This window comes from Rattus norvegicus, chromosome 6, assembly GCF_021556685.1.
Source record: "Rattus norvegicus strain SHRSP/BbbUtx chromosome 6, alternate assembly SHRSP_T2T, whole genome shotgun sequence".
Lineage (NCBI taxonomy): Eukaryota > Metazoa > Chordata > Mammalia > Rodentia > Muridae > Rattus > Rattus norvegicus.
In genome coordinates this window covers 99129132-99146370 of record NC_141539.1, presented here as the reverse complement: position 1 = coordinate 99146370, position 17239 = coordinate 99129132, and the positions used below count along the sequence as shown (strand labels likewise).

The 17239-nt window shown below is 43.6% G+C and overlaps 1 protein-coding gene across 12 annotated transcripts in view; it reads right to left on the bottom strand.

Moving 5' to 3' along the window:
- Syt16 (synaptotagmin 16) overlaps positions 1-17239 on the bottom strand; it is a 250862-nt gene that overhangs the window by 147747 nt on the left and 85876 nt on the right. For 3 of the 12 annotated variants that reach the window (XM_087552749.1, XM_087552744.1, XM_087552746.1), the window contains exon 2: positions 9787-9886. The gene's annotated coding sequence lies outside the window, so the exon portion shown is untranslated. 12 annotated transcript variants of the gene reach the window in all.

Sequence of the window (17239 nt, the reverse complement as noted above, 5' to 3'; positions counted from 1 at the left end):
ATTCTTCAAGGTAAAGACTGTAGAGTGAGGGGGGGCAAAGGTAGGAGTCTAAATTACTACTGATCTCAATAAGCTGTGGTTCTTGAAGCCCTTGGAGGTCTTGTGATGGTATCTCACTGTGGGTCACTAAGGAACCCACTATGACTGGACAGTTCTCTAGCAGGTGCCAGCCCAAGGCAGGCCGCAGGTATAAGAAAAGCTATTCAAATTTGCACAGTGTAACTACAATCAGGAGACTGTTCAATAATGTCAGAAGGATGGACACCCTCCCGTTCTATATCGATGGGCCAAGATGATGTGGAAATAGACAACTCAAACCCAGCCAGCTTCCTGGGGATTATACCTCCTGCCTCCAAAATGGCAGTCAATGGCCTGAGAATGGGGCAATGTATGGTCAACTCAGTAACCAGGAAGGAGAAGCCTGTCTGTGTGCAAGGAGATGTGTCACACCACCCGAAGTCAAGTAAAACTTACAAACCTTGTCAACCATTCTGGTTCTCAGTCTGATCTGAGGACAGCTGGTCTAATGAGGATTCCAAGGAAGCCTGCCTACCCCTGCATGGGCTACGACTGGAAAACCCAGTAGGGGAGAAACAGAGAATGAGCCAAGCAGGAACAGAGTCTCCAGGGAAGCTCCGCAGAACAAAGGCAGGCAGAGTCATAATTATTATATTTTGCATTTACTTGGCATTTGCTATGTGCCAGGTCCTTTACGCTCGCTTAAGTCCAACAATGGTCCTGTGAAATTGAAATTATTATCATCATCACTTAACGGATGAGGAAAAAAAAGCTGAGCTCTGAAAAATGAGTGTGAGACACTCCCAGTCACAAGGTAGTCAGTCAAGTGTCAGAGCAGTCTGGATTTGACCCCAGCAGTCTAGCTTGAGCCCTCCATTTAACCACTCTGCTAGCCTGCCACTCGTCATGGAATTCTTCTGAGGCCAGGAGGCAACAGATTTAGCAACCACAAGTGCAACAATTTTGATCCAAGGTCTGAAGAGGGAAAACAAGAATTCTGAATGACATGGAGGACCGTGGACACCAATTTGAGCCAACAGATGGAAACAGGAAAAAGAAAAAAAAAAAGAGAGAGAGAGAGACTGAGAAATAAAAGGGATAACATCTCAACGGTCAAAGCTAATTTAAAAAACTATTTGCTGACCCCCAACAACAACAAAAACTACATGGCTGCAGTCTGATGCATCTGTTTATCATGTAGGTTCTCAGCCTGAGATTTCCTCCCATCAGATAAAAATTACCATTGCGCATAAGCAGATGACTGCAATAAATATGGTAAGGAACTAGCATTGCCAGCAAGGTTTTTTTTTTTTTTTTTAAGAAGAGAGAAAGGCTGCTAATTCTAAGATTGGGAGCTGAAAAAGCCCCCAGATGACATCAGCCCAAATTCTCCTAGAAAAGAAATGACAGGAAGCTGGCTCCTGGAACTTTCTCTACAGAGGTGACTCATTTCATGCCTGAGGACAGGCATGAGATAGGACACGCAGGGGTCTGGCAGGAGGGCTGGGGGAAGGAGGATCCGGCTTCCATTCTCTTCACTTCTTTCTCTTTTGAGGATGCTCCAACCCAAGCTTTGCCCTGCCCCCTCCCCAGTTCAGACTTGGGAATCCTAACCCCCACTACTTCAGATCGCAGCCATATTTAGACATACCATCTGCCGAGAAATAATACAAACTGAGTTCTTAAGAATGGAGCCCCGTCCAACACAACTGCTACCTTTACAACAAGAAGAAACCCGGCCACAAGCATGGGCATGGTAGGAAGAGAGGCCCCGTGAGGACAAAGCCAGATGACCACCACCCATGACACTGAGGAGGAAGGAGACCAGCTCTAGATCTCAGGCTTCTCCCTGCATAACAGCTGCTGGTTACACCTCCCAGTCAATGGTCTAGCCTAGATGCCTTATGCAGCTGCGTGCTCCGAACTGCAGATGAATATCAGAGAAGTGCTTGCTGTCTCCTTGACTCAATATGTATGTCTCCCCTAAATATGTATGTCTCCCTGTCCTAAAACAGACTTGAAAGGGACCATGCCTCTTACAGGGCTCGGAGGAGAAAATGATGCAAAAACCTTTTCAGGTTTCTACACCAAAGTTTTGAGCCACCGTGAGACCTGTGTTCAAAACCTTATTCTAGTCCTTATGAATTAACACAAAATGCCTTTAGACTCTCTCTGCCCCTTGCTCCCTCTGCCCCATATGTTCATGCTTCTGAATGCTATGCAAAGCCCATCCCCTGCTAAGTATGGCTTTTCCTGTCACCCCTCAGCTCGAGATAACGTTTCAGGACAAAACCCATTGAGTCTCTATATATGGGGTCTAATTTTAAGCCAAAGGGGCCCCCAACTCCTTCTGTTCTGGTGGGAATCTTCTAGTTTAACAAAGTCAGTGTGTGCTCAACTCACTGTCCCTGAGCAGAGGGATTACATATCCAGGTCTCAACACAGGGGCCTCTAATCCAAACCCTCCCCAGGAAAGTCCTCCAAGTCAAACATCACCCCAACTCCTCTCTTAATGTGATTGCTTCCCATTCAGCTCTAAAAGGGGACTATTCAACCCTTCCAAGCAACCAGATTTTAAGCTTTTAATACCTAGCAAGCTGGGCAGGTAGGTAATAGTTAGAGGTTTGTTGCTTTGAGAAAGCCTTCAATGGTCCTCATAGCCTGCTTGCCCCCCCCCCCCATTGTTTAGAGTGTCTATCACAGAGTCTGGAGAGACTACCACTCAGAAAACAGTAGCGTATGGCCTGAGAACCAAAGAGCATGAAAAGGAAGGCTACAACAGTCCTTTTTTTCTGTTTGAGCATTGTCTTAATACTTCTGTTTTCCTTTGTTAAGCAATGGAACATAAACTAAACCTAAGAGTCAGCTCAGATGTGTGCTGTCTCTTCCCTCCACCCTTCCTTTCTTAAATTGGATTGAGTGTGGGGTAACAGAAGAGGTTGAAAGCTAACACTGGAATTCTTCACTGGAAGGGACATTCCTTGGAGGATATGTGTGTGTTATGCTGATGCCCCGCTGTCTTTGTGAATAGTCCCTCAGCATGTGTTAGATGGATACAAAGGATTTATTCTATGATGTTTCCCCAGGGGATGGTCTTACTCTTCCCTTTTCCGGTTGATATGTAAGAGACCCAAAAGGTTACATTGTGCATGGGAAATCTGGCACCTAAATCAGACTAACTCTGAAGACATTTTGTGGATTCTGCTCTTCAAGCAACAACCACGTGTTCTTCCTATGAAAGGCAAAAGGGATGTCCTGTCCAACTAAAGCATCTGTGACAACTACTCTGGCTGGTCTTGAGGTCATATGTCAGCAGAGTCCGTAGTGATGTTAACTAAGAACAGCAGAGGATTGGCCTAGGTCTAAGTTGACAACTGACAAACAGGACCTCAAGACTAGGCCATTCCCTTGCTGTCAAGGGTCTTTCCTTCAGAACTGGCAAGGGGAGGAAGTGAGTCTTCTCCTAAGGCAAAGGATCATCTTGGCTTTTCTAAAACTCATTCATGGCTAAGTAACTGCCAATCATGGTTATCACCAACATTAGGATTGTTCTAGCAGTTACGAGCTATGACTGCTTATTGAAGCTATGGTGGAACAGCAGTTCAAAGGAAAACCACCTTAAGGAAAATGTAACTACTTAAGCTCTTGCAAAGGAAATCACAGAGATGGCACTCCCCCATGGGAAGCCCTTGATAGAAGCCACAGACAGTATCTATGGAGTGACAGATATTCTCTCTCAGTCTTTTTGTTGCCTTTCTTATGTGTAAGACACCCCATGTTTATGTAGGATGGTGGTATGATATGGCTTTTGGTTTGGTTTGGTTTGGTTTGGTTTGGTTTGCTTTGGTTTGCTTTGGTTTTAATTCACCAAAGAGAAGATTTGTTTAGGTTTAACCAAACCAAGATGGTGGAATGGACCTAGTCACCTGAGCTGCAAATGCTGCCTCTTTTCATAACCATGAAACCAGGACGGGAAACACAGCAGGCCCCAGTGCCTTAGGGCAATAAGAAGATGACCCGGGATGCCGGATGTGGGACCTATGACCTACTCACCCTGGAGCTCCGGCAGCTTTCAGGGAACTGATAGGAATCAAAGAGGCATGTGGGGCAGAGAGCAGAGAGGAAGACCTCAGGCCAGGGTGTGTGGAAAAGAAAGAGGAAAGCATTCAGGGTATGGCAGCAACACCAGAAGAGTTCCAAAATGGGAACTCAGTAGGCAACCCCAAAGCTATCTAGCTAAGCAAGACGCTAAAGCAAGGGGCTAGTTCTGCTATCATTACCTGGGAGTGGTTAGGAATTTGCATTCAGCTGACAAAAGAGTGCCCTGCCCTCTCAGACCAATTTAGACTGATCCTACAGCCACCTTTTTCATTTCTACTAAACCACGGTTACCTCAGCTTTTCTTTGCTGGGAAATCACAGCAGAAAATGATGACTCCTTGTGCATTGCTATGGAAACCTTAAAACTGCCTCTAGAAATCAGGGGGAGTGGGGGGTTGGGGGGGAGCAGGACAAGCACATAGCCTGTCTCCGACTTTCAATCATAATCCTCTCCAAGGGAGAAAACTGAAAATTAGATGGATTCATTCCGTGCTCCTCTTTCCAATCAAACAGATGGGATTTAGATACGCTCTTAAAGAAAATTGTGCTTTGTATAGTAATATGTAAACGTATCGCAAATCTCGGAGGCTTCTTTTCTGAAGATTCTGATAATTAAAGTATTCCTGCACAGCTTAAATTCCTATAGAGCAATAAGGTTAGATAAAGAGTTCTCTCTGGTTTGCAAGGTCTGGCCAAAAGGACCTAAATATCTCACCCCTTTTGCTCAGTACACTAAACCATGGATGATAAGTTAAAATGTACTACTAAAAACCCCTGCATCACCAAAGTTTTTGCTAGTCCCTTTTGAATGGCTTTTGAAAGTCATTCTAAAGAACTTAGACTTGAGAAGAAGCACCTACTAAAGGTAAAGGTATAGGCAGGAAGATCTGGCGTTCAAGGCCATCCTCGGCTACAGAGTGAGTTCAAGGCCAGCCTGAGCCACATAAGACTCTGTCCCAAAAAGCTAAAGTTAAATAAAAACAAAACTGAAGAATAATCTGCTGTATGCTTACCACAGCACAAAGCAATACCAGGGGGAAAAAAATCTAACTACAATGATTATTAGAAATATCTCTCTAAGCCCGTTGATGCAGTAGAGCCCACAGGTGTCAAATCCAGATGAAAGTCAAAGTTCTGAGGCAAACACCATCCCAGTGAAACTCAGAGCTGTAGGAAAGAACTATGTGCCAGCCCCACACATGCTCGGTGTGACCCCGGGCCACTTTTCTAGTCAGGCACCACCTCCCTCTCTGTAAAAGGTCTGGACATAGAGGTAGAGCAACCTCACCCATGAGCACAAAGGCCTGGCCAGCTGGAGAGCCCAGACCAGGTTGGTACCGTAATGAAGGGTTAAGGATTTTCTATTGCAGGCAGCAAAATCAGACTCGGACTTTTAAAGAATGAAGCCAGCAAACCACACTTCAGGGCAGGGTCCATATGAAGCAGTAGATGCCCAACACACACACACACACACACACACACACACAAACCTCAATGATAATTTTGGAGGATATTTTCTTTTTTTTTTTTCATCTTTATTAAATTGGGTATTTTTTATTTACATTTCGATTGTTATTCCCTTTCCCAGTTTCCAGGCCAACATCCCTCTTACCCCTTACCCCTCTCCTTCTCTATCGGTGTTCCCCTCCCCATCCTCCCCCCATTATCGCCCTCCCCCCAACAATCACGTTCACTGGGGGTTCAGTCTTGGCAGGACCAAGGGCTTCCCCGTCCACTGGTGCTCTTACTAGGTTGTTCATTGCTACCTATGAGGTCAGAGTCCAGGGTCAGTCTATGTATAGTCTTTAGGTAGTGGCTTAGTCCCTGGAAGCTCTGGTTGCTTGACATTGTTGTACATATGGGGTCTCAAGCCCCTTCAAGCTCTTCCAGTCCTTTCTAAGATTCCTTCAACAGGGGTCCTGTTCTCAGTTCAATGGTTTGCTGCTGGCATTCGCCTCTGTATATGCTGTATTCTGGCTGTGTCTCTCAGGAGAGATCTACATCCGGTTCCTGTCAGCCTGCACTTCTTTGCTTCATCCATCTTATCTAGTTTGGTGTCTGTATATGTATGGGCCACATGTGGGGCAGGCTCTGAATGGGAGTTCCTTCAGCCTCTGTTCTAAACTTTGCCTCCCTATTCTGGAGGGTATTTTCTCACTCTACAGGTCTTTCATTGCTATATTACAGTTTCTGGTTTTGTTTTGTTATGGGATTTCTATGTGTGCAAATGTGTGTGTGTGTGTGTGTGTGTGTGTGTGTGTGTGTGTGTGTGTGTGTGTGCGCGCGCGCATCTATATGTGTTTCTTGTGCTTTTTCTTTGGTTCCCGTCTTTTCTGTTCTTTGGTTATTTTTGTCCTGTTCATGATAAAACTCTGCTTTTATTTTATCTTATTTTATTCTCTTTTTTTAGGCACCTGTTTGTTCTCTAATGAGAGAGAGCAAGAAAGAGAGAGGATTCGGATGAATAGGAGGTGGGAAGGATCTGGGAGGAGTTGGGGAAGGGAAAGTTGTAATCAGAATATATCGTATGAAATAAACCTATGTTCAGTTTACAAGTGACATTAGGATTGAAGAAGAAAGAATAAATAACAATAGCAGGAGAATTTTAAAAATGAAACCATAATTTGATTTTTTTTTTTTTATGTAAACTCTAAAGACTAAAAGAAAGGTAACTAAGAATCAGAGTAGGGCAGAGTCCAGGTTGTTTGGGCATCTGATGGAAGCGGGAGGAGCTGCTGGAAGCTTTGCTTCTCTGGGCCTGGCGTTCGATTACTGAAGGGTCTGAAGGAGCATACTGACCTTTGGGCTGGAGTGGCAGGGTCACATGATTGACATGGGATGCAGGGCTCTGGCACAAGCATGTGTTCATGGGGAAATCCTGGAGGGTTGGAGAAGTGGAAAGCTGAAGAAGCCTGAGGAGCCTCTGGTAAGAACCTGAGAGGATCAAGATGTTGATATCCCAAGAGTCTACCATACAGGGTTCTTGAGACCAACCCTCAAAACTGCCTTTAGGCAAAGAGGAGTGGCTTCTTATGCCCAGTAAAATCAACATGGAAAACTGCACAGGCAAAGAGGTACTGTGGAGGGTGCTGAAGATGTTTAACTGCACGCCTTTGGTAATGTTGCTGGGTCTGTGGAGATCAAAATGTCATGCTGTATATTTTTCATGTGGGTAATAAAAATAAATTTAAATAGAAAGATGAGTAATGCGCAGACAAAATGACCCTTGCAATGGACTGAGGGGATGATGAGTTAGGGCACCTGCCTTATATGCTGCATGAGCATCTGAGAGCAAATCCCAGAACTCATATAAAGACCTGAGCGTGGTCATATATATGCCTGTAGCCCCAGTGCTGGGGAAACAGAGGGCACAAAAGGATGACTGCGGGTGGCGAGCTGCTATCCTGGCTCCAGGTTAAGTGAAAGACACTGTCTGAAGAGAGCAAGGCAGAAATTGACAGTGATGGTCAATGTGTGTCTTCCTTTGGCTGCAGTACATGGGCATGCATATTTATACCCAACTGCGCACATGTGCTCATACACACACACACACACACGCACACACACACACACACAAAACATACACACACAAGCATGCACACAAAAACACACATACACACACATACACACATACACAAAAAAAACATACACTCATACACACACAACATATACGCACACAAACACACACACACAAACACATACACACATACACACAAATACACACACACATACACAACACACAGAGAGACACACCTATTTCAGTAAATAGCACTAAATTCGCCACAATAAAATATAATAGGCTACCAGACCACAACACTTAAAACACTGAAGAATATTTTAAAAATGGATTTTAAAAATCCATTCTTTCATCACAAGTTACTACAAATTTGCTCAATGTATATCATAAGCTTAAAACAATTAAATTTTGGGGGCTGGAGAGATGGCTCAGCGGTTAAGAGCACTGGCTGTTCTTCCAGAGGTCCTGTGTTCAATTCCCAGCAACCACATGGTGGCTCACAACCATCTGTAATGGAATCTGATGCCCTCTTCTGGTGTGTCTGACAGTGTACCCACATATATAAAATAAATAAATACATTTTAAAAAGCAATTAAATTTTAAATCTGGGAAGAACCTTAGAGGTAATAATAACAACCACCACCACCAGCACCATCATCATCACCGCTGTCGTCGTCGTCGTCGTCATCATCATCGTCATCGTCGTCATCATCATCATCATCATCATCATCATCATCTTACCAGTTTACAGATAATAAAACTGAGGGTTTAACCTAGTCCCACAAGCTTGTTGGAAGCAGGACCAAGAGAAGGGAGCTGGCCAAGTCCTAGACTGTCTTTGTCCTCTGTGCTACATCTGGTGCTTAAGAATCACCAGAGGGAAAGCTCCAGGCTATAACACATGTGACGGTCTCCCCAGCACTTGGTACAATGTGGAGCAATGTATCTTACACTGTGGTTTTCCCAATGCCGTACTAATCTTTGTTCTTTCTGATGTTTCCTTTGCATAATGTCTGGACATAGGAGCCCGCATCAGGAGTTACACACACGTACAACATTCTACACTTGTTCTTATATAGTCTTTTCTCAGCCTTATTACCAACTTAAGAGAAACATGGGGAATGTCAGCGACTAGCATTTACTGGGTGCTGGTTGATTTGCTGGGTACTTAACGTGAGAGTAGAATCTGTTGAAAAACAGAAAGTAGAAGTCATCTAAATGTTAATCTGAAGGAAGGTTGGATTCAATTATAATAGTTCAATGTGTATGAAAGGTAGGATAATGGAAATTAAAACTACCTTGAGATTACATCTTACTCCAGTCAGAATGGTCAAGCTCAGGTTGACAAGGGTTATAGAGAAAGGGCAATGCTTGTCACAGCTGGCAAGCGGGCAGAATGGTGCAATCATATGGAAACCGGCATGAAAGTCCTTCTAAAAGCTGGAAATAGATCTACCGCAGGATCCAGTTATCCCACTCTCAGGCATATACCCAAGTGATTCTTTATTCTGTTATAGATCCGCCCGCTCATCCATGATCATTGCTGCTCTTTTCACAAAAGAAAAAAAAAAAAGATCAAACAACATAGCTGTACTGGTAAATGGTTAAAGGAAGTGTGGTACATTTATACAACAGAATATTATTCAGCTATTAAGAAAAAAATTATGGAATTCTCAGGTGAAAGTATAAAGCTAGAAACAGTTATTCTGAACAAGGTAACCCAGACCTGGAAAGACCAAGATCACATATTTTCTCTCATTTGTAGATGCTAGCTTTGAATCTTTAGATATATGTGTTTCGTTTGGAATAACCATAGAGGGTCTGAAACTAGTAAGCAGCTTTGAAGGGTATCTTTTAAAGAAGAGAACTAGAACATAGTGGTATGGGGGTGGGGGGGATAATGAAACAGAAAAAGTTAACTGGGGTGTGGGGAGGAAGGGCAGGGCAGAGAACACAGTACAGGGAAGAAGAATTAACACTGAAGTGCTTCTGTAAAAAGGGCTTTTTTAAAAGTACATGTATGCATATATAGAAGGAGTTTAAATGCATTTATTCTATTAATGGGCAGAACCCTAATAACAGGAGATAAATGTCTCTACTAGATACTACAGATTAACAAATAAAAAAAGCCCAGCATCAGAGATGAGTTACCTCTTTGAGAGTTGTCGGCCAGCAGGGTCTCAAAGACTCCCGAATATCACAAGCTATTGCCACTGAGCTTGGCTGCTCTCCAGAATGTGTTGCTAACGTCCTGTGATGAAGATACCACATCCTTGAGTCATAGAATACTGGGAAATCAAGCTGGTGCTGACCTAGAAGCTTCCTCCCTACTGGCTGGCTTTCATAGTCCTGGAAGGAGCTATGAATACTATCGGAGAAGAAAAGTTGTCTCAGCTGTGAACCCTGGGAGATACAGTAACAACCAATCTTGCAAGACACACCCCACTGGTACAATTATGGAGCAAATGTTATGGAAGCAACCAAACACATTCTGGGTGGATTTAAGGGCCACTCTAAACCATACCTGGCACAGTTATCAGGGCTGAGAACCTGTGCTAAATAAGCCCTAAGGGAGGACCTACTGCATTGCTAAACAAACACAGTATTAAAGTGACCCCTGATGATTTATCTCTATACTGACAGACTAGTTCCGCTTTTACCCCTCATCAAAGACGTGTCTTTTTGCACTAGACAGCAAAGGACACAAAAATCCAGAACTGGTCAACAGGGAATAAGAGACCATAGCATGTTTGGCCCTACATGGGACATCTGTCCTAGCCCCTCCTCCCTAGGCTCAGGGATTACTGGAGAGGACAGAAAAGTTATAAGAACTAGAAACTATGAATGACAGAAACAGAGTTTTCCAGACACAACGGAGCAAATACACACGCGAACTTGTGACTGTGATAGCATTCATAAGACCTGCACAGGCTCTCTCCAGACAAAATCCCAGTGTGGATGGGGAAGACAGTAAGAAGCCCCACCTTAGCTGAGGAGTCCTTGGCAACTGATAGCTGATGAGAGAGAGTTAGCCTTCTTAAGGATGTGGTCCCTAGTACCTTGACCAAACCCCAACGGATAGCCACACACCCGAATGTATATGGGCAACAGGAACTGGACTCACTGGGTTTAAAATTATAAGATGGTGACCTGACCGGTTGGTGGTGGCACACACCTTAATTCCAGCACTCAAGAGACAGAGGCAGATGGTGCTATGTGAGTTCAAGACCAGCCTGGTCTACAAAGCTAGTTCCAGGGCAGACAGACAGAGCTACTTAGAGAAATCCTATCTCCAGGGTGGGGGTAGGGGATAGGGTACCAAGCTGAATAGGAAATGGGGACTGAGTATGGGAGGAGTTAGAAAGGAGTTGAATATGTTCAAGACACATCATCCTAAATTCTCAAAGAATAAAAGTATTTTAAAAGATAGGCTAAAATGCTTGAATTACCCTAGATGCCTAGAACAAATGAAACTCAAAACGGATGATCAAAATGTGAATGCTTCACTCCTTCTTTAAAAGGGGAACAAGAATACCCTTGGCAGGGAATAGAGAGGCAAAGATTAAAACAGACACAGAAGGAACACCCATTCAGAGCCTGCCCCACATGTGGCCCATACATATACAGCCATCCAATTAGACAAGATGGATGAAGCAAAGTAGTGCAGGCCGACAGGAGCCGGATGTAGATCGCTCCTGAGAGACACAGCCAGAATACAGCAAATACAGAGGCGAATGCCAGCAGCAAACCACTGAACTGAGAATAGGACCCCCATTGAAGGAATCAGAGAAAGAACTGGAAGAGCTTGAAGGGGCTCGAGACCCCATATGTACAACAATGCCAAGCAACTAGAGCTTCCAGGGACTAAGCCACTACCTAAAGACTATACATGGACTGACCCTGGACTCTGACCTCATAGGTAGCAATGAATATCCTAGTAAGAGCACCAGTGGAAGGGGAAGCCCTGGGTCCTGCTAAGACTGAACCCCCAGTGAACTAGACTGTTGGGGGGAGGGCGGCAATGGGGGGAGGATGGGGAGGAGAACACCCATAAGGAAGGGGAAGGGGAGGGATTGGGGGATGTTTGTCTGGAAACCGGGAAAGGGAATAACACTCGAAATGTATATAAGAAATACTCAAGTTAATAATAAAAAAAAAAGATAGGCTAAATCTTTCAGTCATTAAAGTTACAGACATTAAAGTATCTTACTTGGATGAATAAAATATTTCTCTCTGTGTGTGTGTGTGTATATACACACACAAAGTTATATATATGTATATGTATATATATACACACACAAAGTTCATATAAAAATATTGACTTGGTGTTTGGGAAGTAACGTAAGGTAGCCTTTAGATTTTCTAATTTTTCGTTGTTGTTTTGGTTTGGTTTTTTTGTTTTTGGTTTTTTGTTGTTGGTTTTTTTTTGTTTTTTTTTTTGTTTTTTTTTTTTGCTGTTGTTGGGGTTTTTTTGTTGGGTTTTGTTGTTGTTGTTTTTTGTTTTTTGTTTTTTTGTTTTTGTTTTTGTTTTTTTTTTTGCTATATAGAGATTTTTCTTCCTAAATAAGCTTCCATTTTAACTGTTCCAACATCTACCCATTTGAACTCTCCTCCCATGTGCCTGACAACCTGATCCTCACCATTTCACTTCCCACCAAAGAGGTGATGAGGCCCAGACCTCTGAGGAACACAGCTGGTTTCTTCAGATGCAGAAGGACCACATGTGCATGCATTCTCCAGAGTTAAAGAAAGGAGAAAGCACTAAGAATTCCTCCAAAGGGCGTCTTTGCATTGTTCCTCCGACCCCTGTTCCATTTCAGAGTTTATGGGCTGATGAAGAAGGTCGAGTGCCTTGAACTTCCTAGAGAAGCCCACTTAGCTGCACTTTTCCATTTATCTGGGAAGGAAGACAGTACAAGTTGGAAACAGGATTTAAAAGTCTGGTGCTACGGTTCCAGCCTTTATTGGTTTTCTCTTCCGAGTTGAGAGACACTGAGCATAAACGGCAGATTTGGGTGCTGCCTTCTGTAAGTCAGTCTTTGTGAAAGCAGACAGGGAAGGAGCATTTGTGGCTGGCCTCCTCCTCCTCCTCCTCCCAGCTCTCCTCTCTGACAGGCAGCCGGTGATTTTACTGTCAAACTGGAAGCAGCACATCTTTTCTCAGGAGCCTCCAAAGACCACTCCAAATGACAAAGGAATATAACAAACAAACAAGTCCCTGAAAGCTTGCGTTGCCATGGCAACTAGCCTAGCTTTTTCTAAACTCGAAGAATAGAAGAAACACTGCACTAGAGGGGGCGGGAGGGAGGGTGAGGAGTCCACCTCAGCTAATAAATATGACATCTTATTAATGCTCCTGTTTACAGCTAATGAGTATTACCTAAAGGAGCCACAGTCAAGACTAATGACAGCCACCCTAGGACCTAGATGTCTGGGCAGTTAATTTTTGTTTTGCTATTGAGTAGATCAAGTGTCAACCTTGTCCACTCTGTAGGCATTTGGGGTCTCACACATCACCGTGTACCATACACTACCTGTATCCTTGTGAGCCAAGAGGAGCCAAAACTCCTAAGCAGGTAAGATCTGGCATCAGTCTAGGAGAGAGGACAGGGTGAGCCCACAACATTGCCTTTCCATACAGACTCGTGCCTATTAAAAACTGGAGGGCCCTGGTTCTTATCTTCTGGTGTTTGCTGTAGTAGGAAGGAGGAGGCCAATTGTCAGAGCTTCATGAGGAGCAATGATCCCAAACTTCTGGATGATGGGGGTGGGGGGATGCTTAGTTGCACAGGAGTTGGGTGGACTGATGTCTGGCCACAATGCTCAGTCTGAGGTTAGCTGTTTAAAGTTTCCAACATAAACATATCTCCTGGTTGCCTTTGAGGCTATGGTCTTTAGCTTTCTCATTGCAATCACACCAAGAGCAAGATCACCTCCAGAAATGTGAGCTCTAGTGGGACAGCATTTGGTACAGTCTTCCTGGAAGGCTGTTTGAGGATAGTTTTTAATGGTATTTTTGTTACTTGAGAATTTCATGCAATGTGTTTTTGATCATATTCACCTGTAGCCTCTCAAGTTTAGAAACATTTATCAACTAACGCAGGCCTTCCAGAGTCCTTGGCCCAGCCATTGTGCATAAGGAAGGCATTCTAAGGAGCTAATCACAAACACACACAAAGAAACTGCAAAGGCACTCGTGTCAATGCTGGTCACAATAGAGGAATGTTTAAGACAGCCCAGATAGGAGACTGAAGCTAAATAACGTTCAGTTCAGCTATGCAGAACACCCTGCAGCCATAATTCTGAAAGAGAAAGTCTACATCATACAAAAGAGGTAAATAACTAGAAAAATAACTTCAAAATAAGAAAGGTGGTCTTTGAATTGTTCTATTATGAATTGGTCACTTACTAAAAATTATCTGTAATAAACTAGTATTACTAATTGCTTAAAGTGTAACACATTTAAGGTATGGTGCTGTAAACCTTGTCAAAAATCTATGCATTGGGGAGGGGTGTCATTCTCTATGGGCACCTCCACACTGTGATGTAGCTAAATCAACATGACACTGGACTGTAGGCTTAGTATTTATGTCCATAAGACATTCATAGACAAATGCGACTCATCCATCACCAAAGACGCCTTCTCTTCCCCGTGAACCGGGATGGATGCTGAAACTTTGTCTAATGCTCAAAAGTGATGCAGAAGGGCGAGCAGACACAACGCAAAGGCCAGAAGACCAGGGAGACGCGGGAAAGGCTCTCCCAGGGCAGAGCAAGCCTTTGCAGACATAATCCTACAGAGGCTTTGGTTGTACAAGATAGGGGTTATGAATAGTGAACCATGCATCACAGAGGGGCTCACAGGGCCTTATTCCTCCCCATGACAACTGATGTGTCCTGGGAAAGTGACAGTCCTTGCGTCTAGCCATATATAATGAGCCTACAAGGCTCCACTGAACAGTTCTAAACCCAGGACCATGCAGACAGTCTTGATTCAATCAGAGGGATACAAAACAAACAAAAGATGTGAATGTGAGAAATGGACCAGTAGGAAGGTAGAGATGAGGGCAGAAAGAAAAGGGAGCATGGTACGAGTACTGTGTACATGTACGGAACACTGTGCACATGTATGGAACATGGTGCACATGTATGGAGCACTGTGCATATGTATGGATCACTGTGTACATGTATGGAACATGGTGCACATGTATGGAGCACTGTGCACATGTATGGGACAGTACACATATATGGATCACTGTGTACATGTATGGAACATGGTGCACATGTATGGAACACAGTTCACATGTATGGGACACTGTACATATATGGATCACTGTGTACATGTATGGAACATGGTGCACATGTATAGAACACAGTGCACATGTATGGGACACTGCACATATATGGATCACTGTGCACATGTATGGAACATGGTGCACATGTATAGAACACAGTGCACATGTATGGGACACTGCACATATATGGATCACTGTGTACATGTATGGAACATGGTGAACATGTATGAAGAACTGTGCACATGTATAGAACACAGTGCACATGTATGGGACACTGCACATATATGGATCACTATGTACATGTATGGAACATGGTGCACATGTGTGGAGAACTGTGTACATGTATGGGACATAGTGCACAGGTATGGAACAATATGCCAAGGAGCATATTGACTTAATAAAAAATGATTTTAAAATATACATTCTGGATCCACCACGCTTTCATAAATGGATATAAAACTGGAAAGTGCACCATTGACTTTTAATTCATCGCCTCAATAAAGAAAAAGTGGCAGAGAGCTAGGTTGGAGCGTGCTCCTAGAAAGGGGGCTTTTTATTTACACGTTCAACATTTACTCATTGCTTCCTGTATACAAAACCTTGACATGCTGAGGAGACAAAGCAATGGAAAGTCAGAGGAAAGAGTGAAGGTCTTAAAGACAAGCAAGCACCATGAGAACCACACAGATGGAGACGTGTCAGAGTATGGTGACCAGCTTGTCTGTTTTCTATTGCTGCTGGAGTAAATTATCACAAATGCAGGGGCTGAGAACATCAAAATAGCAGTATCTTACTTGGTTATAAGTCCAAAATAAGCCTCACTAAGGCTAAGATCAGGGTCTCAGAAGCACTGTGCTCCCTTCCAGACACATGAGGAGAATCAATTTGTTTACATTTTTCTGCCTCTAGATGAGGCTCAAATTCCTTGATTCATGGTCTTTTTCTCTGCCATCAAAGGACTATTGGTAGAATCGTTTTGGCATGGGGTCACCTTGATATCTGTGTCTACTCCCTCTTCTATTACTCCCTATGAACTGATCTCACCTGAATAGTTCAGGACACTCTTCTATTTCAAGATCAGTCATTATCAATTTCAGTTACACGCATGCGCATGCACATATGCATACGCGCACACACACACAGACACACAAATTTGTGTGTGCTATTTTGCCACAGAACCAAGCCACAGGTTCTGGAGGTGGGAGTCAGGGTTACACTCAAGCAATGGATAGAGAAGGCAGTTCCAGCAGAGACCGCGGTGGAAAGCCTTGAACGCTGTAGAACGTTGCAGCTGGCCAGTGACTCTAAGCCTAGCTGTGAGGTGCCTGCTATGGCTCCTTAGAGAGTAGCTGTGACCTGTAGCATTGGGCTTTGTAAGCAAGTGATCTGGAGTGTCACTAAGGACAAACAAGCAACAAGGGTGGCAGCAGAAAGCTCACAGGCCCAGCAACGGAGAAGAGTGGGCTCTCTACTGTGAGTCACATAGAAAGACAGAAAAGGCTGTCTTGATGGACACAATCAGTTTTACACAGGTTTAGAAACATGCAATAGCATGGGGACGTTATATGAGACAAGGAAGTACCAAACTGTATTAAGCAAGCAGTCTTCTTTATTCAATTAAATCTATAGGGAAATGTGCCCTATGTTTCTGTAAAGTCTCAAGTCTGAGTGTAAGTTAACCACAACCTATAGCTGCCTATGTATGCATCAACCTGGTAAACAGTGTTGTTATACAAAGACTACAAGTGTGTTTGCAGCAGTCTTAACTAGTTTTCCAATTTAAAAAAAAAGTTGTAAGTTGTATAACATTGGAAACCATATTTAAGCCACCACGAGTTTCCAATCACTCATAGCTAATTCCGAAATACTCTTGCTAAGATACTATCTTTTAGAAACAAAACGGAGAAAAATAAGAAAGCCTATCTGGTCACACAAAACCACCTTTTCATAACATATGTTCAGACATAATAACCCATGGAATATTTCAAACTAGGCCTCACAGCAATCTGAGACCAAAGACAAGAGTCTGAGTGGCTATATCCAGTTTGTTGTCCAGATGCTGTTGTAGCCCCAGTCCTCCCTGGGCCAGTTTAGGACCAGAAAGAGTGTGGTGGTGGTAGGTACATTCAGTTGATGAACTCAGCCAAAAGACGGGGAAAGCGAGGATTGGTGGTGGGTCCAGGGATCTGTTCCCTGATTGGTCCCTCAGACCCACCCTGGCTAACTCAAATTCAAACTTCATCGTCTGAACTATCCTTCTCACATGGTACATCTCCCCATGAGCACTTGTATCTGCTTCCACCTACCTC